Here is a 27589-nt window from a genome sequence, read left to right on the forward strand (position 1 = left end):
CCATTCCAGTGTCTCATTACTTGGCTATTTCTCCCCAGTTACTATAAACACCATTCAGGCCATTAGTGCGCATACTATTTTCTTCTTTAATGCTGCAATGTTTAGAGATATTTGGATTTCATTTAAAACTCTCATTTCAAATTTTATTGCACAAATACTGATAGCCATTTGGTAAACAAAGAGCAAACAATTGACCAGGAAGCCAAATACCATAGCTAATAAATCCAGCAAAGGTTGAAACCACTCCAATTCACAGATGTAGAAAGAAACAATCATTTATTGGTACAACCACTGCTATTCATGGTTAAGTGGTTGCGTCTAAACATAGACTTCTTCAGAACAATGAAAACTCCTCTAAACCATTAATTTAAGAGCTGTGAAAAGTAAAACCACACCCCCAAGAACTGTCAACCAATAGACAGGTTGAACAAAGCCCAGGAAAGTTCTTAAAGGTGTACACACACTAAAAAACACTTCCACATTAAACCAAGTAAAAATGGCTAAAAACAAATCTAGAATGTCAAAATACTACAAAAAGCCATTACAGTTATAACATTTTGCTGAAACTATGTTGGCCTTTCTTTTAAGTTCACTAGCAATGGAAATATAGTTATTCAATCCAGATGGATTTGCTGTGTATAAAGCCAGCTGCCAATATATCTCATGATGTAGAAGTCTGTTTTCCCAATCACCAACAAAGGCACCTGCTTCCACTTGTTCCAAAAAGTGAACTTTTGAAATAGGAGCATGTACAAGCATGCCTAGTCAAAGCACTCTTCATGTCCCTTTTGGACACACTATAGTAGTGTTGGTATATCATTTTGTTGAGTGCATTTTTAGTCTTACCATTGTAGAAGGAAGGGCATGACACACATTTCACCAAGTAGACTATCCTCTCTGATCAACAGTTGAACTTGCCACAGATGTTCATACCTCTAGTTTTTTTCCATTATACCACCTTCAATATAAGTGCACTGATGGCAACAGCCACATTTTGTAGTAGTCCAAGAGTCACTTTATCTGGAAACAATCATTTTCTCCAGTAACTGTTTTATGTTAGGCTTGTTCTTAAATGTGAATGAAGGAAAATCTGGAAGATTTTGTTTAAGTCCCTCATCATGATGTAAGATCACCCAATTTCTCTGCACCACTTTTTTGGATGTCTTTAGAGTCCAATGAATAGTGTAAAACCATATTGTTGTGGCCCAAAGTATCCTTACTTTCATTTGTCTTGTCTTTTGACTTAATATTATCAAGGCCATACCTAATAATAGGTGCATATCTATTGGCTCTATCTTCCCATACATCCTTCTGATGATTATCAAGAAGAGTTTCAGGATACCCTCTTTCCAAAAACATAGATATGAGGGTGTCAAATTGTGTTAAACAATTGTTGTCAGATGTCAGGTGAGAAATCCTGATAAATTGGCTTTTCACAATCCCCTTCTTTTGATGGAAAGGGTGACAGCTGGTGTATGACAAAAAAGAATTACAGAAGGTGGGCTTTCTGTAAATTTGTGTATCCATACCACCATACTGGTCTTTACTACTGATTTCGGTGTCCAAGCATTGGATCTTAGCTGGGTCAACGTGGTGGGTAAATCTTAAAAAAGTGGTACTAGACTGCAATTCATCCATAAAAGTATCCAATTGTGTCTCTGTACCCGACCAAAGGATCAGTAAATCATCCAAATAGCAAAAATACCCCACACATTTTTTGAATAAAGAGAGAATGAACAAAGTAATAAGCTCCCACCTCAGCAAGATGATGTTTGTAAAGGTGGGGGTGCATGTGGCCCCATAGGTATGTCTTTCAGCTGCTTGTAAAATTCCCCATCAAAGGTACAAAAATGGTTGTTTACTACAACCTCCATGAAATCACAAACCAGCGTGGTGTCTGAAAATGTAAGAGAATCTTACTGTGTCATCATTTCACCAAACCATAACAGATCTTCCTTATGGGTAATCACAGTATATACATGCTGAATGTCACAAGTAACAAGAAGACATTCACTCCATGGTCCAGTTTTCTGAAGATTATCTAAAAGATTCCAGGAATCACAGGCAATCTGTGGAAAACCTTGAACAAGGTTTTCAACTTGTAGTCTATGAACTTAGCCATTGGCTCTGTGACTGTATCTCTGCCAGCAACAATAGAACATAAATGAGGATCCAACACATTTGAGTGAATCTCTGGGATGTGAAAATCTTTGGAATTGTGTGTTTTTGCAGTAATAGATAATTGTACAGGCCTTGAGATATATTGTCAAATAACAGTAGTTCATCCAAGAACACTTTGATTGCCCTGTAAGCAGTATTGATCTCATTGATAGAAACCATACAATACACCTCCTCATCATTCAACAAACTATAAATTTGACCTGTGTAGTCCATTCAGTCCATAATAACTCATCTCCCCCCTTATCAGGTTTCATGCACCTGATGTACTTATCATTTATACTGTTTAGAATATCCCTGTCAGCCTTGGAAAGATTATAACATTTCTTCCTGTTATTTCCATTGAATAGTTCTCTAATTTCTTTCTCACAAGACTTTTATAAAAATTTGTATAACAGGGTGCAGTGGGGGGTTAGCCAAACTCCTCCTCTTAAACTCATTCACAGAGGAATCAGATTCACCAAACAGTACGTGAAAATTGAGTTTAAGTGTAAAACGTTTTAAATAAAGTATGGTGTCCATCATGTTGGCCAGGGACACTGGTATAAAATGAAATCCTTTAAGGAAAAGATTGTGTTGTTCAGGGCCTATGTTTAAGTCAGAAAAATTGTAAATATTGAAATCAAAGAAAGAAGTAAAATTCACCATACCTGTACATGGAAGTGAAGGAAAAAAAGCTGTCATTGATGTTTATTGTTTCTTGACTGGGTGACCCCAGTTCCTCCTGTTACAACGACCCCTTGATCTCATCAGGTAGGAATTCCCTTCTCCTTTTAAAATTTGGTGCTCCCTCTTCGAATTTCTCAGGGGTACCTCCTCCAAAGGTACTTCACTGTGATGTACTTTGTTGCTGTTGACAAGGTTGTCCTTATAGCTTATCCAGTTATTCAACTTGGCTCGACCAGTGTAGGGTGGCTTGGGATACACGGTTCTTTAACAATATTTAATGTCATCCCTGAGCAGATTCTTATCATTCTTGTTCTTAATATGCACCCATTTTTTGTCTAGCTGTTGAAACAGTAGGTTAAAATTGGATTTGAATTTATGAAAGCCAAGATCTGCTGTAATAGACTCTATTAATTTTGCAATCTTCTCTTTATATTGTACTATACATCTCTCATTTTCTTTAATTAATAATTCGGTAAGATCTAGGCCTGTACGATCAAAACGTTCCAGTAACTCAAGATGAAAAGGTGAGTTTTCTTCAACCCCCTGTGAGTATTTCCAACCCAAAGTCCTTTAGGGACATGTTGTCTCTTCAAACCTTCACTCAAAAAATAATTGTACAATTACAGAGACATAAACTTTTACAATGATTTATCTAAAGCCAAAATGTGTGCTTGTAAGTTAAGATAATAGCCACTAGTAGATTGTTTGTACTTGCATTTTATTACACTTCTACTTTATCCAACCATTTAAAATCTTAAGGTGTGGATGAAAAATCTTGTGAGCTTGATGCTTGTGTTACCTGCTCCTGTATATTATGCTGGTCATTCACTACAATAGCTGGTCCCAGTGATCATTGAATTATGTCTTCCACATTATTATCAGCCACATTTGTAACATTACCTTGCTTAAATTGAGACAAAACCTGTGTTAACTGTTGAAAAAGCAAAGTCAGATTACCCACAGTTTCAGATCTGCTGAAAGTAGGGGTATCATGAAACAATTCTTGTGAGTCAAATGCTGACATACCAGGGAATCCTTAGAACAAGGCCAATAAACCACAAAAAAATGAGAAGTACCTGGAACTGGAACAGAAATCCAAGCAAAGAACAAACACCTGACTAGGAAGCCAATGACCACAACAAATGACTCTAACAGGATATACCAATACTATTATAATATATCCAAAAGGGATATAAAGAGTGCTTTGACTAGGCATGCTGTACATGCTCCAACTTCAAGAAGTTCACCTTTTTGGGTCTTGAACAGGTTGTAGCAGGTGCCTTTGTTAGATACTGGGTAACAGACTTCTATATTGTGAGCTATATTGGCAGCTGGCTTTAGATGCAACAAATCCACCTGGATTGAATGGCTATGTTTCCATTGCTAGTGAATGTAAAAGAAAAAGCTAACATAGTTTGAGTAAAATTTTATAAATGTAATGGCTTTCTGTAGTATTTTGACATTCTAGATTTGTTTTTAGCCATTCTTACTTGGCTTAATGTGGACATGCTTTTTGGTGTGTGTACACCTTTAAGACCTTTCCCAAACTTTGTTTAGCCTGTCTGTTGGTTGACAGTTCTTGGGGGTGAGGTTTTACTTCTTCCAGCTCTTAAATTCAGTGTTTAGATGAGTTTTTATTGTTCTGAAGATGTCTATGTTTGGACGAAAGCGCTTAGCCATAAATAGCAGTGGTTTTACAAATAAAGGATTGCTTCTTTCTACAACAACTGTGAATTGGAATGGTTTCTACCATTGTTGAATTCATTTGTTGTGGTCTTTGGCTTCCTGTTCAGTTGTTTTTTTTTGTTTGGATTTCTGTTCCAGTTCCAGGTATTTCTCGTTTTTTTTTTTTTTTTTTTTTTTTGTGGACATTTGGTAAACAAAAGAAGCCGTCTCAAAACAGACTTAGCATGAACAGTATGGTTCTCTGCCCTTGAAAATGGCATTCCTTGAAATGGAATTGAAACCTGTACTCAAAGAAAATGCTTCTGGCCAGTGGCAAATAAGTTTAACTTTGGGCTGTTTTCAAACCATAGGCCTCTTGCAAACACTTTTAGGACCATACATACATGCATGTGTTTTTTGATTCACCTTCCTGATTGTATTAAAATATATTCCTTGCATATTGCAGCATCACTTGTTTGAGTGTATTTTAATTTTGCAGTTTTGAACATTTTACCAGTAGGCAATGAAACAAAATATGTGAACCAATAATGACAAAACTACCCATTTAAGAACATTTCAACCATAAAAGGTCACTCAAACTTCTATCTTTAGAATGCACCAAGATCAGTCAATATGACAATCTTTGCAGAAGTAAGTCATCTGAATAATCTCTCATTAAAGAGATCTGTAACTAATAAAGAGTTTGCTGCTGGGAAACAACTAAACATTTCAGTGTTTTATGTACAAATTCATTGCCGGATTTCCTTGAGGAATAAATTGACTATGTTACATTAAAAAAATGGTAAGCTCAGTATTGCATTAGAGAATGGCTGCCAAACTGATAGCAGGTTCATAGGCATCTCATCCAAAGGAGGACACACTCAGTAGCAGTACCCACATCCCCTCTTAAAGTCTACCACAATATCAGCACTCCCTCTACATGGTGTGGGAGTAGAACCCGCAGCCTTCTGCACCAAAGGGAAGGATGCTATCAGTTGTGCTACTAAGACCTCTTCAAATTCTCTTACACAGACACTGATGATGAACATATGCTAAACAAAACAACTGCACATTGAAAACAGCCTTAGCATGAGCAACAATTAACTTCTCTTCCTCTGAAACTCACAATTCCTTGAAAATGCACCCCTTGATGACAGTCTGGTAGTTGATGTAGAAGACTCAGGCTCTTGTGTCCTGTAATTAAGGTACAGGGTTTGAGCCTGAACAAGTTAATTAACTAACCTGCCATCCATCCTGAGCAAGTTAATTACCAGCCTGCTATTCCTAACTAGAACATTTTATATTGGGTCTTTCCAAGGTAAGGTAACAACAGTAAGGCTTGGACCTTTCTGAAGGAGTTTCCTTTTAAGCCATTTTGCTCTGAATTATTATTATTTCTTTTGGGTTTATATCAAACTTTTTGGGGGATGGAGGATGTCACAACTTGTGAGTGAAACCATTTATTCCATCCATTGAATCACACCTCTCAAAGTAAGATGTAAAATAAGTACTCACCATAATGTACAGCAACTGAGTACTCACAGTACCAAATCTTTTAAAAGGGCTGTTTGCAGTGTATGCATTATTCCTTCCCTTCACCTTCTTTGTGTGGTACATTCCAGCTATTAGGACATTCTGCAAGTGTAATTTAAGTTTATAATTCATTAATGTTGTTAACATATTCAGTTTCAGATACACACCTTTCTCATTTGTCTCATCTATTGAACGGACACCCACACCCCTTTCATCTCACTCACCTATTGAATGCAACACACACACCTTATCTATTGAATGGACACACACACACACACACACACACACACACACACACACACACACACACACACACACACACACACACACACACACACATACACATCTTATCTATTGAATGGACACACACACACACACACACACACACACACACACACACACACACACACACACACACACAAACACACACGCATATACACACATCTCTCTCATGTACTGAATCGACACACGCACACATGCACACACACACACACACACACACACACACACACACACACACACACACACACACACACACACACACACACAAATCTCTCATGTACTGAATCCACACACACACACACACACACACACACACACACACACACACACACACACACACACACACACACACACACATGCGCAGACACACACACACCTCTCATCTGCTGAACGAACACACACACACACACACACACACACACACACACACACACACACACACACACACACACACACACACACATACACACCTCATCTCACTCACTCACTGAATGTCTTGCTAGTGTCATTCACTACAGTTTGGCAGTTAGCCATGATCTCAGTTTTCAATGTGTAAAATCTTGAGCAATATCAGGACAGTTCCTACATTTAAATCTACATTGTTATGCTTGGATCTTTAGGATGATGCATGCAAAGATGCATACACAGACACAGAGTGCAGAGGAAATTGCATGCATAGTGCATCCTTATAGGAGAAATGTAATTTTTTTGTTGTTTGTTTAAATTAAATGTTTTGGCAGCCCCCTGCTCAGTGGGCTCCCCAAAGCCAGTGGGCCCTAGGCAACTGCCTAGGCTGCCTAGTGCTGGATCCAGCTCTGTTGAAAGCACAATATATCTAAAGCACGTTTGACTGAATGATCAAATGACTGAAAGCTCATCTTATACAGTGTTTGCAGGTATGCATGTTTGACTAAAAACGTTATAGGAGTTGGTGTGCATGTGTGAGAGTTCATGTTTTTTAATGTTAGGATAAGAGTTAGGTAAGGGGATAGATTTACTGTTTTGAATGTTTGGTGTTGTATATATTCCGTATGCTTTTGTCTTGTGTACTGGTACTGCTAGGGAAAGGGCTTTTATTAATGTAATGTGTAGGGTTGGGCTTAGGGTTAGCGAAACCCTCCTGCCTACCTGACTCGTGTGCTACCCCTAACCTTAACCAAATCCTGTCCCTGCCCCTAGCCCTAATCCTACATGTTATATTACTAACAATACTTTCCCTAACAACATGACTGCCAAGATGACACTTGATCTAGGTTTTGTAGTTAGACCGTATGCTATAAGTATTTTAGCTGGATAGAAGTTTCAGATATATTGTGATTTGATGTTATGAGTTTTCAGTGTTTTGTGCTTTCATTTTTTCAGATATTTTGAATTTTAGATATTTCATTATACATTCATATATATTATATGGATTACATATAATTAAATGTGTTACAAAAAGTCTCCAAAGAATTGTTTTATATTATTTTAAAAATATGGAAACATCCTAACACCGTATACTCATTTATAACACTGTTTCTGTCTATACTAAGCAGGCTTCCCTCTCTTTGATGCTCTTCTACATGCCATAAGTGTTTCAGTGTTTGGATATGCGTATGCATATATAACATTTTTAAAAAGGCATGTAGGAAACAAATTGGGAAAAGGTTATACAATGTCATTAAAAATACTGACAGAAGCTAAATGAAGTTGGTTTTATGCTGGATGTTGTAAACCTAAGTATATAATTTGACAGTGCAGTGAGAAGGGCTGAATGCAACTACTACGGATTGGTCAAAAGATGAATCGCTAGTAAAAAAAAATAATAAAAAAGTAGGTACTTCTCTGCAAAGATACACCTTGTATGGCAACATGGAGTATGGAGTTCCATATATCTATATCTGTGTGTGTGTGTGTGTGTGTGTGTGTGTGTGTGTGTGTGTGTGTGTGTGTGTGTGTGTGTGTGTGTGTGTGTGTATGTGTGTGTGTGTGTGTGTGTGTGTGTGTGTGTGTGTGTGTGTGTGTGTGTGTGTGTGTGTGTGTGTGTAAAACACAACACATCCTGTGAAGTATGCGAATTTTGCATAAAATTAACAACTGAAATCAGAAATCATGGGTAATCTAAAGGGATTCCAAAGTTGTTACAAAGATTATTTTTTTTCATTGTGCAGTATTGACCGGATTTTTTTTCTAATATCTGCTTTTTAAGAGATTTGCAGTGGCAGTCTTTGTCTTTTTTTTCCTTCAAGGAGACTTACATTTTATTGCTTTGCAAGATAAAACAAGCACCATTTTTGGACATCATTCAGAACGGGCAGCTTAGACATAGACATAATGTTGACATATGATTTAGTGCTACTTTTCTTAGATAGCATGTCGGCCCATTAGTTAACACCTCTTTCTAATGTTTCCAGGCTCCGGTGTTTAATCTTCCTCTGGACACTGCCTATGTAGGGTTTGCCGTGTTCTCCCCATGTCTGGAGAGGTTTACTCTGGTGTCTCTGGTTTTCTTGTTGCCTTCCATTTCCCGAACTAAATATATATATTTTTCTTTTATCCTTATTGCCCAGGTCATGGCTGAAAAGGGTCCAAGATAGACTGGTCTAGACTGCTCTACTTACCTCATTAACTAATAAATTGAAAAAGCAATTTTTTTTAAGTAAAATAAAATTAGCAAGCTTCAAATTACAACAACCACTTCTTGGAGATAAACTTTAACATACTAACTAGCTAACTAACTAAAAATGGGTACGATTGGCCATTTTCATGCATCTAGCTCAAAATCTGTATGCAGGTATTTTTATTTGTAAAATCTTTGGTCCAAGTTTTTTAACCCCTCCTTGAGACATTAGCTTTAGGAATGTTTGTCTTTTTTGCTAAATAATAGTGATGACTATGTGGATGCAACAGCCTGGATTTCTTATCAAATTATTCTCATCCATCATTTCTACTTTCAGGAAACCTGATTAGATGACAGAAGAAAGCTTTCAGACAAATACAGTTATATCTGTATATGTTTCCCCTCCAAGCAGCTGGCTCATCTAATACCCTCTACTTGTCCCCAATTGATTGCCCTGCCCCCTCACTGTTTCACCTGAGGAGTAAAAAATGGTCTGCTCTCCTAGACTGACCTTCAATACTAGGACCAATGTACAGTCCGTGTCTAAACTGTAATGCTGCATCACTTGCTGTGACATTTGCTTTTGTACCCTTCATATCTCCCTGGACTGCTAAATACTTAATTTGCTGTATGCACATCTTGGCTACATACATATGCCATTGTAAATATGAGAAATATGCCCAGCAGTAACTGTTGCACTAAGAATCACATGACCAAACTATACTTTAGAATGATTATAATGTTCATCAAATCAAAATCAAATTCTCATCAGTTTTTGACTCATATACTAAATGGTTGTAAAATGGCAACAATATTTTAGTAAGGCAAATTCAAATGTTAAACTTAGTCCACCTGCACTTACTCTGTAACCATATACTCTCTTTTAAGCAATATACGAACCATTTAATCACAGCTTCAGTGTAAATAGTATCAGCGACTCAACAGGTAACACATTCACCTTTACTGCTGGAAGATTAGAAAGCTGTGTTCTGTTCCCACATTTCTTTACATTATTTACTCATAAATATTCATTACATTGCTATTCCTTTCCATTTTTTTCTTAACATAAACTATACACAAAAATTCCATTTTTTATCATTTCAAAAATACCAAAAAATCAGATTTTTTAAAAATCTGATTTTTTTAAGATATCAACTATTCTTTAAATTTTCTTCTTTCCCCATCCTTTCTTTTGCAAACATCTTTTTACTTCATAAACACATCTTCATCAACTTTATTTTTCTTATACAACAGTCCTTCACATCTTCGTTTCCAAAATCTGGAGATTGCAATGGACAATATTTGTCACATTTTTCAATTTCTCATTTTTCTGTCTCATATTTTCCATATAACATCATAGCCATCATTTATATTTTTAAGTCCTTTCATTTATATTTCCAACGTTGGGTCCATTTTTGGTTCATTAGTTAAATCTCAAAGGCACCACACAACAGTGTGCCAAACTGCTGGTAAGTGGAGCCATGTTCACAGAATTGAGAGATATAGCAAACCTTCTGGCTGGCAAATTCAGCTCCAGCTTTAGCCCCTTCCTCACCCTCAGCCATCCCCCAGCAAATACCATTTAACACAACCCCTCCAACTATCAGTAGGGGCACTCACTAAAGCCAAGAATACAGCTCTGACGGTTCCTGATGATAGTCCAAGATGCCTCCTAAATAGTCTAAAATATGACCTATCAGGGCCACTAGAGTCACTTTTCAACCATAACCTCCCAACAGGCTTCAAGCAATGGGAATGGAGGACCACAGTTGTCATCCTTTTGCACAAGGGCTAACCATCAACAGATCTAGGAACCACAGTCTGGCTAGTTTCAAAGCCATGGAAAGAATTACCATGGAAAGGATTAAGAATGACAGAGGAAACCTTTTGACACAAGACCCATCCCAATTTGAATTAATCAAAGGCAGGTCATAACTACATAACATGGTGGACTTCTCTGAGAAGTCACCAAGGCAATGGATGAGGGCAAAACAGTGCATACTGCCTACCTTGACTAGGCTAAGGCATTTGATACAACACCCCACTCAGGCATTGTAAACAAACTCATGGAATTAGGCAGAAACCCCTATGTAATCCACTGGATAGCCATCTATCTCACAGATAGGACCCATGAGTTTAAGATTGGAGAGACCACCTCCTCAAAAGGGATGGTCACCAGTGGCATGCCCCTGGGCTCTGTGCTGGGTCTGCTTCTCTTTCACATCTACTTCACAGAACTCAAGGCCAATGTCAACGGTCTCTGGCTTATCAAGTCTGCAGATAATTGCAAGCTGGAAATTATCATAGAAATCCTCCAAGAAACTAACAATTTACAGGAAGGTCTAAAACAGACAAATGACTGGTGGAAAAGTCAAGAAATGCATAGTGGTACCATATGGGAAGTTGGCCACCAATCATTAATAAAACATCCTTAAAAGTAGACACGGTAGTCAGGCATTTGGGGATTCAGATAGATAGTAATCTGGCTTTTGACCAGCATGAGGCTAAGGTAGTAAGAAAACCATTCAATGTCACTCAACTTATAAATAAGTTGATATAGGTCCAGAAAAATCAACATGCCACTATACACAGCCCCATCACTGAGTATAATGCTGCCTTCTGTATATACCTGACCAGGCACATACACAAATGGAACGTCCATAGAGGTTCCCCACAAAACAAATACAGAGAGTGTCCACAATGCCATATGCAGATCACCTCAAAGCACTATCACTACACTCTGCTTCCTACAGACTGCTGAGAGGTGATTTATACCTGGCATACAAGGCATCCTTGTATCCCACCCTGAAGTATCTCTTGCATATATGCCAAATGAATTGCATCAGAACTACTAGATCATATAAGGCTACATACACCACTTTAAAAGTTTTACTATTATAACTTATACCATTACCACTCTCCAATAATTCTTTAAAATACAGTTTTTTCTATACACCATCTGTAGTTTTTCCTATTAACCTCAGATGGTGTATAGGAAAAACCTCTTTTAAAGAATTATTGGAGAGTGGTAATGGTATGAGTTATAACAGTAATCAAGTGGATGGAATGCTTAAGTGTGGGCATTGTGGTCAGTGCACATATACAAAATGAGATGTTTTTTTAATCAATGGTAAAACTTTTAAAGTTAAAAGGCAGCATTTTTCATGTGAGTCAAAGGGAGTGGCGTATGTAGCCTTATATGAGTTGTGCTCAGCATTTTATGGTGGAAAAAACTTTAAGAAAATTAAGACATAGAATATATGAAGACAACATAGATATTAAAAGAAGGAAGACTACAAATGCCCTATTCAGGCATTTGGTGGAAGGTGAGGGCCATTGGTTCAAATTTGTGTGCTTGAACAGATCACAACTGATGCAAGGGGTTTTATTATAGATGAACACCTCACAAAATGTGAACTTAAATGGCAATTACGTTTAAATGCTTCTAATTATCCAGGTTTAAATGAAACAGTGCCCATTAATTATGTTTTAAAGCTTAGACATTATGATAAGTAGTATTCATAAATTATAGGTTATGTGTTTTCAATTGTTTTTATTTTTATTTATAGGTTCTGAAGAAATGGTATAATTAGAATAAAGGAGCAATTGTTTAGTTAACTAATTAATTATGTAATTATATCATTATTTGTTTTAACAGTGTAATATCTTAGGGGTAGGAGAGTGTGTATCAGTTCTGAAGAAGTTCCTAGTGAATGTTATTGGAATGAAAGCATTTAACTGATTATTAGTAAAAAGATTCATTTTCCAACGTTGGGTCCATTTTTGCTTCATTAGTTTGTTTGTGATTTGGTAGTTGTTTGATATGCCTTTGAGATTTCATAGCTGAAGAAGGCCTTATGGTTAACCTTGTCCTAATATGCTATCTTTACCTCAGAATTTACTTGGCTGGACTTAATTAGCTTTCTTAGTTGTCTGTTGAGTTTGATGAGAGAGTTTTTATCATTTTGCTGTTACATTTCCTAATTTTAACTATGACTTTTTTTCTTTTGTTGTACAAGCTGTTTAATTTTGGATTGGACCAAGGTGGTTTACTTTTTAAGTTAGTTTTGGGCTTCCTTCTGGTAGGCGTGGCCATCTGTATGTCATCACTGACATGGCTGTAAGGAGCTTTTGTGAATAGTCCCTCATAGGCTGCTGTGTTATCTGGGTGTGGAGGGGGCCCTGGTATTTTAGCAGATTATCAATTAATAAAAGGTTGTTTGACTTGGGGTAATTCCTAACTGTAATAGGGTTTACTGGGATTACAACATTGATTATATTCTGAAGGAGACTGCTTTGTGGTCTGATCTTACCACAGAGAAGACAACATTATGGGGTGGAATGGGTGTGGGCAGCATTCTCCCAAGTGTGTGAGTACCAGGTCCAATATGTTTGTACCTTTGGTAGGTGTTTTCACTTCTGGTCCTGGGAGGTTTTGTTTACAAAGTCTAGGAATCTCCTTGCCTGCAAATTTGGAGTCATATAGGATTCCAGTTTATAGAGGGATAATTAAGTCCCCCCATGATGGTATTTGTTGAATGGTGAGTGTCTCCGATAAGTCTAAGTATGAGTTATGGGTTTCAAAGGGCATAGAGGGTGACCTGTAGCTTGCTAGGGTATGGTATGGGAGTTTGTCCATAGTAATCTGGATGTGGAGAAACTCCAGTGCATTATACTGTTTAACCAAATGTAGATTGAGACACCCCTACCTTTAGCTCCTGTCTGTGCAGTTGCTAGTCTAAATATGTGGAAGGCCCCAAAGCCTTACAATGCTGGTCTACACTCTCTGCAGCTTTAAACCATGTCTCAGAAGCAGAACAGATGTCTGCGTTTTCAAGGTTAGGAAGCAGACCTGGATGCAACAGTAAGTGACCTTGCAGCTGTCAAAAGCCTGTGTTATCTTGGGGGGGGGGGGGTAGCTTCACTATAAAAATAAAAATAAAAATTTGGTTAGTTAAAAATAACCTGTAGAATCCTTCCATAAACACATCAAGCATTATGTCCTCTAGGAGAACTTCCTTATTTTGAGACTTCTGTAAGCCCCCAAAACCTCCTGATTAGGACTACATCCATATGTCATCTAAACCTGTGTTTGGTAAGTAAAGAATTGTGGGATCCTTCCATAAACACATCAGGCATTACAACCTCTGGGAGAACTTCCTTACCTCATGATTTCTGTAAGCCCCAAAAACCTCTTCATTTGGACAAATTCCATGTCATCTAAACTCATGTCGAAGATTTAAATAGAAGCTGACAATATTTGTGGGAGAGATACAGAGTGATAGGATTAGGGGGATACAGATAGATATGCAGCACAGATCCATTCTTGTGAGCACACAACTGCTCTTGCTTTAGAATAGACAGATGGGGGTGTGCGGGGACACTGTCTAATTAAGTGACTCTGCTCAAAGTCAAACCTTGAACCTTAATTAATTAAGGTCAGGAAAGTGCCTTAAAACTCCACAGCAACTGCCAGACCTCCTTTAATTTAATTTATTTATTTTTGTTAATCACAGAGGATTAAAATTTGCCAATGTCAGTTCAAAGATGCATTGTTCAGTCTGTCGTGTAAAAGGTAGCACACTTGCTTTTTGTGCAGAAGGTTGTGGATTTTCTTCCCTCAGAAGGTAGATTGATTGCTGACTCTACTATGTAGTTTATGGGGGATGAGGGAGCTGCACTCTTGAGTGTGTCCTTCATTGGGTGACATGCCTAGTAACTATGAACCTTTTGTATGTTTGTCAGACATTCCCTATTGCAATATTACAAGCACACTATTTTTAATGTAACATAGAAATTTATTCTTCAAGGGCAGCAGGCACTGCATTTGTGGATGAAAAACTGACATGGAAAGTTGTTTGGCAGCAGCAACCTGTTCATTAGTTACAGTTCTCTTTAATGTGAGGTTATTCAGACTTTTACCTCTGCAGAGACTGTGCATATTGACTGTTATTGGAAGACTGCAATGACTAAAGCTTGAGTGGCCTTTTATGGTTGAAATGTTCTGAAATGGGTATTTTTGTCATTATTGGTTTGTATGTTTTCTTGTAATTTTTCTTTCATTGCTTACTGGAAAAATGCTCAAACCTACAAATTTACAACACACTCAAGTGGTGTATTATACAAGGAATATAATTTAATACAATCAGGTAGGTGAATCAAAGAACACTTGCATGTATTCCTGGTCCTAAAATGTGTGCAAGGCACCCGTGGTTTGAAAACAGCGCAAAGGTAAACTTAATCTGCCACTGGCCAGAAGCATTTTCTATGAGGGGACTATATCATAATGTCGAATGCTGACAAATTCGAAGCACTAAACTAAATTGTGTAATGGAGATTGCCATAGAGTGTGGGAAGGAAAGATTTCCCTTTACTGCACTGAAGTGCGATCTCGGAGTTGATATATTTAAGTAGCGGGGGTGTGTGGGGGGTGCAGTGGGGCTTGCCCCCCTGCATAGAGCTTTTTTTTTGTTTTGGGTTTTGAGTGTTTTTTGACATTCGATGTTTTTAGACTTCGAACTTTCACGTTCAAAGTTTGAAGCTTCGAAGTTGTCAGCATTCGACAATCTGATATAGACCCTCTATAAGTGTGGGTTTCAGTGTGGTTTTAATGAATCGGAGTTTCAAGGGCAGAGAAGTTTACTGTTATGCTACATCTTCGTTACGAAACTGTATTATTTTGTTTAGCAAATGCCTATCAGTGTTTGTGCTATACAATTTGAAATAAAAGTTTTAAATTAAATCCAAATATCTGTACTCATTGTAGAAATGAAGAAAATAGTATGCACACTAACGGGTTTGAACAGTTTTTATGGTAACTGGGAAGAAATAGCCAATAAAGTCCAAATTAGCTTCCTCAACAGAGGACAACCACAAGGCATTCTATAGTTGCATCCGTAACCTAAAAGGAAAGGCCCAGACTTGTGCTGAACTGGTAGTTAATGATACCACATATACTGAACCTGTGGACATAGCTAAACTGCTGGCCGACAAGTTATTTGAAAACTTCACTCCCCTGTCCCCGCCACGTGTACTTCATGATATTCCTACCACCTGTTCCCTACCTTGTATCTGGTAAACAGCAGGTCATAAATGCTCTATTTAAGGCCAAAAACACAGCATCTATTGGACCTGATAACATTCCAGGATGCATCCTGCATGGGCTCCAACATGAATTAGCAACACCATTGGGTACTCTTTTACAATCATAGTCTAATTAGCAGCTTTGTAACAGCTGAATGGAAAATGGACACTGTTATTCCCTTGCACAAAGGTGGTGCTTCCACTGACCCTAAAAACTACAGACCTATTAGCCTGACTAGCCTTATCTGTGAGACCATGGAACGAATCATCATGGACCTTATAAACAAAGATATAGGTAATGTCCAAACACTTGACCCTACTCGGTTTGGATTTGTCAAAGGGAAATCAAGCCTGTTAAACATGGTGGACTTCGAGACAGTCACCAAGGCCCTAGACAAAGGGAAATCTGTGCATACAGCCTACCTGGACTTAGCCAAGGCATTTGACACTATCCCCCACTCAGGCATCATTGAAAAACCTTGCATCAACCCTTGTATTGTTAGATGGGTCTCTAACTGGATCACTAATAGAACTCGTATAGTTAAAATAGAGGAATCCACCTCCAACAGCAGACCTGTAACCAGTGGTGTTCCATGGGGATCAGTCCTGAGACCTCTACTGTTTGGAATCTATTTCTTTGAAGTACAAGCAAAGACTAAAGGTCTGTGACTACCAAAGTTTGATGATGACTGCAAACTGGGAGCGGTCATAGAATCTCCAAATGATGCTAACATCCTACAAGAGGGTCTTACACAAACAAATGATTGTTGACAAAGTCATGGCCTTAAACTCAATGTAAAAAAATGTATTATCATTCATTTCAGTAAATGTGATGTTCCTATTAACTACCACATCAGTAGCAATACCTTAAGTACACACTCAGTGGTGAGAGACCTCGGCAAACAGGTTGACACCAATCTTACCTTTGACCACCGTGTTCCACAGTGGTATGAAGGGCAGTCTGTACTGCTCATCTCATGGTTAAGGGCATTGCCTCCAGAAAAAAAAGTTATAATCTACCTATTCTCTTCCCTCATCAGGCCAATAATTGATTACATTACCCCTTTTGGTATGTACCTTTCCAAGCCCCTGCAGGACTTGGAGAAACCACAAAGGTTCCTCACAAGTAAAATTCAAGGTCTTCAGCATCTGTCCTATGGGGATCATCTGAAATTGCTGTCACTTTATTCTGTTTCATGCATACTACTCAGAGGTGATCTCTGCCTTGCATGCAAGGCAATCTCTGACCATGCCTTATTGGAAATGCTGCATATCCGCAAGTCAAGTGGTACACAGGTTACTTGCTCTAAAGAACATCACCTGGTATGTGACATTAATAAAACCTGCTGGAGGGACACATTTGTCTCCCTGGGGTTACCACACCTTTGAAACAGACTCCTACTTCATGTCAGAGTATCTCTTTGGCCCTCTTCAAATACAATCTGGGAGGTTGGATGGGTGACCGTAAATTCACCCTGGGGCTTCCACCTGTATCCCTCTTGAACAGGGGCAATAGTAGAAATAAGGGTAGGAAGTTGGCTAGGCTTGTAAGGGCCCTAGGCCCATTAGCCTAGTAACTTCCTATGATCCTATAATCCTATAAGTAATGGGATACTGGAATGGCTGAGAGGGGGGCTGTGGCAGGGACTCCAATCCAATACCCTGCCTACGGCTCCATTTGAACATAATCTGGCTCTGGTGAGGAGAATATTTAACATAGAGATAAGCATGTCAGACTGGTAATATGTTCAATCTTTACGCAGAGAGAGAGAGAGAGAGAGAGAGAGAGAGAGAGAGAGAGAGAGAGAGAGAGAGAGAGATCACTATTATTTTTTGAAGGAAATTAATGGCTGAGTTCTTATGATTATAAGGTGAACCTCATTCCATAATCTTCAAAGACATTGGATAATGTCTCTGCAATTATATATATATATATATATATATATATATATATATATATATATATATATATATTCACTTCAGAATCTCGAAATTCCGAAACATTGAATGTCATATGATCGAGGCCATATGATCGATGTTCCGGAATATCGAAATTCCAAAACAAATCCAAAAAAAAAAAACTATTTAAATATTTCTGCTTGGGGCAAGCCCCCCTGCACCCCCATACCCCTGCTACTTAAATATTCCAATCCGAGATCGTACTAAAGCAAGGAAAAAGGAAATCTCCCGTTCCGCGCTGTATACAGATCTCTGTTCACAATGTCAGGATTCCAAAAGTTCGATCATATGGTCTCGGCCATATGAAATTCGATCTTTCAAGATTTTGGCATTATGAAGTGTTCCCATATATATATATATATATATATATATATACACACACACACACACACACACACACACACATACACATATGGGTCCTATAAGCTGTTCAAAGTCTGAGATTGACATTTATTAGAAAATTCACTTTTCTATAAGGTATGGCAGTTTTAAGAGTTTATATATAAAAGTATAGAGGTTTGAAGAGCTTGCCCCCCCCCCCCCACATTGAAAGCCCCCTTATGTAGAAAAACAAGTTTAAAGGAGAAAAGTGATGTTCAGCACTTGCTTTCCTCCTGTGTTTTCAGTCCTGTTTTTGGCATTTTGGGACACAGTGTTGTGATTCCAGACATTTCAGTAGGGAGCATAGATAAACACAGGTCCAAGTTTATGCTTTTGTCGGGTAGTGCAAAGAATCAAGAGTATGAGCTGTTAATAATCACGTCCTGTAGTCCAGGGTTAGATTTCAGCAGCTTCCATTTGCTTCTGTGTAAATCACTTAACCAGACAGTGCTCCCAAGCTACGATTGATAAAAGTCCCATATGGATCACTGTCTTCTACCCCAGTTAATAAAATAAATATTATTGCTCCTAAATCTTTAATGATGATATCATTTTTATATATGACCATTTTTTGTTTGTATTCATAACTGATGTCTCTTTCCCCCAAGAATCATGATGGTACATTTACTGGCATTTAGGTTCATAAGTCATAGGTGTTTACTAAGCTAACGACCACAAGGGCCTTTTTTAAGCCTAGCCATGCATCCCAAATCTCTGACAAGGTTTGGTACCCTTAATAAGTGTAAGCAGGGGCCTTGGAGATGAACCATTTATGAGTTGCCTGTGTCTATTAGAGGCATAGGTGCCAAGCCTGGGATACATTTCCTGTTCCCCATCCAGGGGTGGTGGGGAGTGGAGTGGATAAGATTATATTATCCTGACAGTTTGGTGGTATTTCCTAAACACATCTAGACTATCTTTAATTCCTTAATGTAGTTGTCCTGCTGATGTATGCCATAGTGTCAGCATCAAAAGAATCATAACACAGACTTGTTATGGTTCAAAGGTTCATAGGTGTTTACTAGGCTAACAACTACAAGGACCCTTTTAAAGCCTAGCCATGCATCCCAAATCTCTGACAAGTTCTGGTGCTCTTGATAAGTGTAAGAATGAGCTTGGAAGATGAAACATATACAAGCAGGGGCCTGGGAGATGCATCATTTACAGCCTGCCTGTGTCCATTACAGACATAGGTGCCAAACTAGGGATGACTTTCCTGTTCCCCAACCAATTTCCAAGTTACACTTGAATTGGGTTAGTGAGGAACTCTTCTTCACATGGATGGGGGAGCCAATTCCAGAGATGGGGTAGTCTCTCTGATATATACCTGCCTCTCCAGCAGATCCTATTTATTATATCACAGGCAAGGTTTAAGTCTTTAGAACGGTAATTCTGGTGCTGTTTGTGGATATGCAGTGGCTCCATCACAGTGGGGTCTAAGAATGCCTTGTATGCCAGGCATAGATCTCCCCTTAACAGCCTGTAGGAGACAGACTACAAGGATAGGGCCCTGAGGCTGCCTGCATAGGACATTTTACTTATTCCTTGTATTCTTTTAGTGAGGAACCCAGTTGCTGGATATGCCTGGTTAGGTACATACTAAAGGGGGCATTGTACTCCTTGGACCTAGATACCATAATTTTGTTTATAAGTTGCGCAACATAGAATGATTTCCTCACTACTGTAGACATGTAATGGTCAAAGGCTAGATTATTGTTTATGAGTGTCTTTAACTCCCTGACTACTGGGTCACCTCTAAGGGGTGTGTTGTCAATATGATAATTACGGGTCTATATTAGATAATCAAACTTTCAAAAGTTCAAGTGTCATATGGTCGACACCATATAATCGAACTTTTAAAAGTTAGAAAATCTAATAAAAAAAATACACTACACAAATAGCCTACCTGAACATTTTAAGCAGGGGGGCAAGCCACCCTGCACCCCTCACACACCCCACCCTTTAAATATACCAACTCTGAGATCGCACTACAGTGCAGAAAAGGGAAATCTTCCCATTCCATGCTGTACAGAGATCTCCATTAAAACGTTCGAACTTTCAAAAAATTCGATCATATGGTGTCGACCATATGACAGTCAAACTTTTGAATGTTTGATCATCCAATATAGACCCGATAATTACAGGGTGGAATGACTTCACAAAGGATACTATTATGCATTTCTTGGCATTTAGTTTTAGTCCATGGCTCTGACACCAGTTGTATGTCTGTGTCAGACCTTCCTGGAGAACATTTGCATCACTGCAGGTTTCAATAACAGTTTCTAATTTGCAATCATCTGCAAATATAGTCAGCCAGAGGCCACTGACATTGGCTGTTACTTCAGAGAAGTAAATTCCAAAAAAGAGCGGTCCCAGATCCAATCCCGGAGGGACTTCAATTATGACTGTCCTCTTTGTAGCTGTGGATTCCCCAGTTCTAACTTCCTGGATCCTTTCTATGAGCCAGTTGGCTATACACCAGGTGACATAAGAGTTTGTACCTAACCTCTTGAGTTTGTCAACAATGCCCGAGTGGGGTATTGTGTCAAATGCCCTGGCCAGGTCAAAGTAGGCAGTGTGAACCATTTTACCCACATCCAGTGCTTTGGTGACCTTCTCAAAGGAGTCCACCAGGTTGAGTAGGCATGACCATGCTGTTGACAAAACCAAATTGGGTTGAGTCCACTGCCTGGAAATTTACTATATCATTATTGATTGTTTCCTTGAAAATTATTTCCATGGCTTTGCATATGAAACTAATGAGACTTATGGGTCTGTATTTTCCAGGGTCTATAGATGGCCCATTTTTGTGCAGAGGGATAAGTGTTGTTGTTCTTCATTCAAGAGGCATGAAGCCTATTTGGAGGCTATAGTTAAATACCAATTTCAGAGGGCCTGATAGGTCAGGCTGTACTGGGATATTGTCTGGGCCCATTGAGGCAATGTTTTTGGCCTTGGAGAGAGAATTAAGGACCTGTTCCCTAGTGATAGCAGGGGGAATTATATTTGATGTTATTTCTATTGCTAGTTTTGTTCCATAATTAATGTTTGACAACTTGTGTGATGATCTTTTCAGAAAGTTTTATAGACTAGACATTGGTCATTTGAAATATCCCAACAATCTTTATCGTATATTGTAGAATAGTGAATTCCTTTAACCATGCATTTCAAAGTTTGCTTGATCTGAGCTTTAAAGAAGTCCTTAAAAACGTCTTTGGCATCCAAAACTATGCCATCAGGAAACACTGTCCCTAGTTACACTGATGTAAAAATTCCTGACACATCTAATCTAATTTTAAAGTTAGGATGGCGGATTTATGTAGTAAGCAACCTTACAGCCCTAGAAGGTGTACCTCATGTGCTTACATGAAACTGGGGAGAGCGATTGTCTGGCTGCAGACATGGTAACACCAAGACGTTATCCATCTCATACCTGACATCCCTTCTTATTAGTATCCCAATCAGTACTGATGAATATGTTATAATGAATATATCTAGCTAAACTTTGTGGAGGTGGGACAGCAGGTAAACTAAATTTGCATTGTCTCTGAATCTGAGAATGAATGTTGCTAGTGCTGAGGTCTTCTTTTTGACTAACATTTCTATGAATGTATGCAATTAGGTACACATCTGAAATCTCTGGCTGAGACAAAATGGTGAATTGTCCTAAAGTCCTGCAAGCCCTGTAAAATTTTTCAGCCCTTGCTACCATCATTGTTTAGTGTAGATACAGGGAGGCATTAGTAATTCTGTGTTCTACTAATCTACCATACGCAGCTGTAAAATTCCACATAAATTCAGAATAGAAGTTAGAAGAAGAAAGAGCAGTGACAGCTTTTGAAATAAAAAAGACATTCCTCAACTTGTACTTGAATGGTGTGAGGCTGTGAGAAGGAACTGCTGCCCAGACTTTTTCAGTATGACATGATCTATCATTGGCACTTGTGTTTAAGCATACTATAGGTAAAGAGTTTTTTATGCCGCTAACATGGATCTTTTAACAGGACTTTTAAGCCAGTTTATACTCACTTATACAGGGAAAGGTCTTGAAGTCCAGTATATTGCTTTATTCATATATTTTCTTGTTGTTTTAGCAATACTGTCTTGTGCTATATTCAGGTTCTTGACTGATAACAATTATTGTCTGCATAAACCAGGTTACTGGGACTCTGAGGGGATGAGGAAAGGGGTAATGGGGGGAACCAAGAATAGAAGAAGCACATACTTAAAAACAACATACAGGATAAGAAAAAAAGTGTATTTTGCAACATGACCTTGAAATATTACAACTTTTGATCTTTTTGAGATGGATGTCCAAGTTACAGATATAGAACTCCGTTAGATATTTTTCAGGTACAGGTTTGTGTAGTTCATAGCAACCCAAGACTGAATTACTTTGTCTGCAATCACTTTGTCTAGATCCCAAAGCCCTACAATGGTTTAATTCATACCTAAGTGGTAGAAAACAGGCTGTACTATGGCAGTCCAAACTCTCTACCCTGTTACCTAACACCCTGGGAGTACCACAAGGATCTATATTAGGCCCACTGTTATTCTCCATCTTCATCAATGATTTGAACACTGTCATACCTAATGTCAGCTGTATCCAATATGCAGATGACTCTACACTGATTTGCTCAGGAACATCCCCTACAGAGTTACAGTTAACTACCCAGTCTACCTTTAACACAATAGAAAACTGGCTTTCAAATTGCTGCCTTATACTGAATCCCAAAAAGACTAAAATGCTGTTATTCCTTCCAACACAAAGGTCTAGCGCCATTAACTTTACAATCAAAGCAATGGATGGCACAATAATCTCACCAGACCATTCTACAAAACTACTAGGTGTCACTATCGACAGTAACTTAAAATTTGACCTACATGTCAATCAATTGATCAAAACCATCAATAAAAAATTAGGTTCATTGTATAGAATAAAAAGCTTTCTGACTCCCCCAGCCAAAGTTGCCATTGCCCGATCTTATCTTCTCTACTCTCCTGTACGCCTCCTCTCCTCCATAATACTAGTAAGACTGTCCTGAACAAAATCACTATCTGTTATAATCACATCGCCAGGTTTGCTACTGGATTGCCTTTCAGGACACATCATTGCATCAACCTAATTCAGCTTGGATGGCTCCAACTACCTAGTCTAATACTATATAACCAACTAGTTATTACTCACAAAATTTTATACAACCCTGAAAACACCCCTGCACTCAAAAATCTGGTCACCCTGTATAACAACCCTAGACCACTGCGTTCTTCCAGCAGACTTCTTATCCAGACATGTAAAACTAATAACTTAGCCGGTGACTCTCTCTTTACTAACTCTGTAGGTAGAAAATGGAACCTACTACCTCCTGAGATCACTTCACTCTCTTCTCTAGGTCAGTTCAAAGCTAAACTCAAACTACACCTGGGGTCAAAATGGACTTGCTACTGCATCAAGCCTGGTTAACCCCTTCTCCAGATTTATGTATAGATGCAATGTGTATGGATTGTCTTGACGTGATTCTGTAAATATACTATCAATGTCTAAATGTTCTTCATCAAATATTCTATTATGCTGTTTGAGATAAGTGATATGTAATGACGTTTTGAGTTATGTAATGATGTTTTTTTTACTGTTGGGAGCTTTTCTCCCCGGGCCTCCGCTGAAAATGGACATATATCCAGTCGGACTATCCCGGTTAACAAATGTAAATAAATAATAAATAAATAAATAAAATTAATGTCAAGAACTGCAGGAAATGATAATGCCTCCAAGTAATGTGTTCATGTAAGGAATCACTTTGCACTGAGCAGAACACTCTGTGAGTGCAGACTTCTCATCTTTGTGGATGGAACATGATATCTGTTTATAAAAATCCTTGGATTAATTGGATTGATTGGATAGGCTTTTACTGAGGTGCAGTCAGGTAGGGACTGTTAGAAAAATCTATATATGCTGCTTAGAAAATATATTTACATACATGCTGCCTAGAAAAATATATTTACAATGTGTGCTGCTTAGGAAGATGTGTATTTAATCATTCAAACATATATAAGTTGTGTGATCAAATACTTTATTTTTTTTTTAATAAAAAATTACAGCCCTTTGAAATTTTAAATTTAGACATGTTAAAAACAATGCAAATGCTTACTACAACAGCAGAAAAACAAAACTGGGTAAAACAAGGTGCAATTTTTAAAAATGGACTGTACATTTCCAAAGGAAAAAAACAATATTACCGTCTAATTTATTTAAAAATGCAGCTTTGTTGAGCCATGGGCAGAGCCATGTCTCAACAGGGGGGATGGTACAGTTAGTAAATAAAATATTCCAAACATATGGATACATAAATTATACAATAAAATTTTGTGCAGCTTGTCATACTTGTAACAAGCACCATGCACAAGGAGCATTTAAAAAACAAGTTAAGAAAGTTGATGAGTAAGACTCAAAAGACTTGGATTTGCTGTCTGCCTTTAGCACTGCTGAGCATGAAAACTGTTCCAAATGTAAAGGGCTTGACCCCTTTTAAAATAGTGTTTGGAAGGGCATATTGTGTGCCACAATGAAAGGCCCTCATGCCTGCAGAGCTGGAGGCCGATGGCTCATTAGCTAGTTATATGAAAAAGTTATTAACAAATAAGACTGTTTTGCAGTTGAACTCTTTTCCAGATAAACAAGAAACAAAACCAGAAGCCGTGCTGACCCCGGGGTCCTGGATTTGGCTGAAAGTCATAAAGAGAAAGAACTGGGCGAGTCCAAGGTGGGAAGGTCCGTACCAGGTACTGTTGGCAACACCCACTGCAGTGAAAATTGCTGAGAAATCATCTTGGGTTCATTTAACCCACTGCAAACCTGTTAAGAAATTCAGTTTGGACATACCACAGGAACAGGATGGCCAGAGGCAGAATGAATAAAATGTGAAACAACCCCAGAGACATTGGTTCACTGGCCTACTGATCATACACTTAATAACTATGTTTGTAGTAACCTTTTTGTTGTTATGGTTTTTCTTGCATATAACTACAGAAGTAAAATTAATAAAACGTGATGAAGGACTGGCTACAGACTGGCACCCAAACTTTAACACATACCTGGCTATGAAACGAGTTTATGTAGAGACTATGAACGTTTCAAATTGCTGGGTCTGTACTGCAATACCCACAGCATATGGAGGACTTTTGATGTCTGCTGTCCCCTTGGGAATAAATGAAACTTGGGAAAACCTGTTATTTGACACAGGCACTGTGAGATCACAGGACAAAATTGCTTTATTTTTACCTGTTCACACAAAAAGAAATTGTATGTCTCTACAAGAGTAATACCCTCCAGGTGGGCTGGAGTAATGGTAATATAACAATGTCTTATAAATGTTACATTAAAGTCAAAAGTGGGGGTACTGTTTGTAATACAAACCATGATTCATATCTGAGTTCAATGAAAACTACATTAAATGCAGTATGTGACAATCTAGTCTTAACTAAGCAATTGTCTATTAAGAATAAAAAAATGTTTCATGCAGGGATAACACGTATCAGTACCAAAGTAATGATTTTATTTGTGGAAAAAAGGCATATAAATGGTTACCTGAGAATTGGTCCGCAGTTGTTTTTGGGTTATCTGGTTTTAGCAATAAGACATACTGCAGAATTACCTTTGGGTAAAATACGAAACGTAAGAAAAACAGCTCGAGAATCTGAAGGTCCAGTGAGAAAAAAAAAAAAAAAAAAACCTGTGAATCCAGTTGGTAAAATCGAAGCTGGTTGAAAAGGCCATAATTCAGTGAAAGACAAAAGTAAATTGACTCATATGAACTTGGGCAACAGTGTTATATCCAGGGCAGGAATGCCACCAGCCTATGGAGCAGTCAAATCGATCTGGGAGCTGAGGAAGCTGTCAAAAAGTCATGAGCAATGCAACTTTTTCCACCCTAGAATTGGTGACTAATGAACTGAATGCAATAAAAACTGTTGTGCTACAAAATCGAATGGCTCTTTACTTCACCCTAGCGGCAAGAGGTGGTACACGAAAAAGAATGCTGTGCGTACATTCCAGACAACCAACATGAAATCAATGACCACCTAGAGGTAATTCAGCAAGTATCAGCAATGACTAAACCAGGCCCAAACCCACTGACGGACTTTTTCCAGAATCTGTTTGGGGGGGTGGGGTTCCATCCTATTAAACATTTAATTGCTATTTGTGTGGGTATACTCCTAATAGGAGCATGTGTTTACTGTGAAATTCCCTGCATGAAAAAATTAATCAAAAATTTGTTGATATATCTGCTACTGAAACTCTTTACCAAAGTGTTGAAATTAAAAGATTAATTTCAAATGATGCTTTTTCTGAAATATAAAACCAATGACTTACTTAGCTGAAAGCCCTTGAAAGGGAAAGGCTGAGGAATGAAATAATATTGTTTATGTTTTAAACAAAATAAAATGCATTAAAAGGAGGGAGAATGTTAGAAAAATCTATATATGCTGCTTAGAAAATATATTTACATACATGCTGCCTAGAAAAATATATTTACAATGTGTGCTGCTTAGGAAGATGTGTATTTAATCATTCAAACATATACAAGTTGTGTGATCAAATATATAGAGAAATGTGTGCTTTAGTTAGGAATAAATGTACTTAAAATAAAGAATAAAGGTTAGGTAATGCATTTAATTCTGTCTTACTAGAATAATAGTAGAAATAAACCTGCATATTATTGCTTGAAGCACAAGCTGCAGTGTAATCAGAAATTTGACCTTGGCAGCTTGCAGATGCAGTCTGGCTCATGTCTTCCAAGTAAAGATTATTTTGCAAAGTTAGAAAATAATAAATCTGTTCGCATGTGTGTCCTCTTTCCTGCCTCCACCAGGAGAGTAGCCTTGTGCGCACTATCTCTGATAGTGCGCAGCTGGGAACAAGAAAGACAAAGGGAGGCTTTAAGGAAGACATACATCTATTGTATTTGAACTAATCAGAGAACCTTGAATTGGCTACATCCTCAGGAGGTCATCGTGACTGACCAGCTGCTTGCAAGGCTGCAACATTCTCATGGGAAAAGGACTTTTGAAAAACACAAATTCAGCACTTTTTATGAATTACTATGATGTAAAGACCCTGTCACTGACCACACCAGTGAGGTGGGCAAAACTGATAATGAAATGTATATAACCAATGTGTTTTGGTCAATAAAGCAGTCAAAATTCTATACAAACTTTGTGTATGGTTTTTTGCCTCCTAAT

At 38.1% G+C, this 27589-nt stretch overlaps 1 protein-coding gene across 2 annotated transcripts in view; it reads left to right on the forward strand.

Moving 5' to 3' along the window:
• LOC122812201 (transforming growth factor beta receptor type 3-like) overlaps window positions 1–27589 on the forward strand; it is a 715443-nt gene that overhangs the window by 34589 nt on the left and 653265 nt on the right. The window lies entirely within an intron of this gene.

This window comes from Protopterus annectens, chromosome 9.part0 (genome assembly GCF_019279795.1).
Source record: "Protopterus annectens isolate FY-2018-M chromosome 9.part0, PAN1.0, whole genome shotgun sequence".
Lineage (NCBI taxonomy): Eukaryota > Metazoa > Chordata > Ceratodontiformes > Protopteridae > Protopterus > Protopterus annectens.